Here is a 1,166-nt window from a genome sequence, read left to right as displayed (position 1 = left end):
TGCAAACAGTGGATATATAAAGGAGAAAGGTGGCAAAAAAGGAAATTATAATTATTAGAATTATTCTTGCCAGTCTTGTTCTACAAGTTTTAACTTAAGAAATACGTATGAATATTTAATGGCATTCTATAAAATAGAAAACTGAACCTCAGAAAAAAATGCAATAATTTTCCTAAGGAACTATAGCTAATAAGAGGTAGATGTGATTTGAAACTATGCTCTTTTAGAATCCACAATCACGAAAAGAAAGACAAATCCATGAACGATAAGCAATTATACAATACGTAGAATTTCGTTTGCATGAAATATTTTATATGATACTTCATTAATACTCAAAACCTCATGTGGCTGCATTTCCAGAAAGGAAAAACAAGACAAACTATTTCCGGCGCATAGGAATTTTTTTTTTTTTATCCTTTGAAGACTGCTATGATTGTTACTACATGATATATCTTCTATGGTTATTTGTTTAGTCTCATAATCCCCTTTTTCATACAATATAGAGGGGGGTAGCATAGTTATCATTTTTGCCCTCTGCAAGCAAAGTCAAAGCTCCCTCAAAAAACTCAGGGAAGTGCAGTGTATGCCAAAGACCCTGTGTGGAGCTCAGTATTTCTTCAGCAGAACTGGTACCAAATGGGAAAATGGTAGCACTTAGATGTTCCACTGACCAAGAAAGAACTCTAAATGGCAAATCCCACAATCAAAGTCCCTAGGCCCACACATTCTAGGGCAATATTACTTATGAAGTTACTTAAAATTCACAAATTATATCTATTATTTCTATTGATATAACATATTCACTTTGAGTTTGTAAACACATTGTTCACTCTAGCTGTTTGTATTAAACCACTTCACTCAGGAAGGTCCTCTGATCTTCGGTTAATCTTCTGCAATCTTGATCACTGCAGTCAAGTAGTATAATTTTCCAAACAGCTCTTGAAATAAGTACCTTTTTTTTTCTTTAGGGCCCCATGGTAGCACACGGCATAAGTTTTCAAACCTTCTAAGTGACACCAGTTGCTTCAAGCAACTAAATTTCTTGCTAAGTCTTACTTGAAGAAAAAGAAAATCATAGGTTTTCTTCTGATAATTGGTGTGTAGAGAGAAGAAATAACATTATTTCAATTATACGATCAACTAAATTGTTGTTCTGTTTAAATACA

This window comes from Propithecus coquereli, unplaced genomic scaffold (assembly GCF_000956105.1).
Source record: "Propithecus coquereli isolate 6110/MARCELLA unplaced genomic scaffold, Pcoq_1.0 Scaffold993, whole genome shotgun sequence".
NCBI lineage: Eukaryota > Metazoa > Chordata > Mammalia > Primates > Indriidae > Propithecus > Propithecus coquereli.
The sequence above is the reverse complement of the archived record's forward strand: the minus strand, read 5'-3'. Positions refer to the sequence as shown.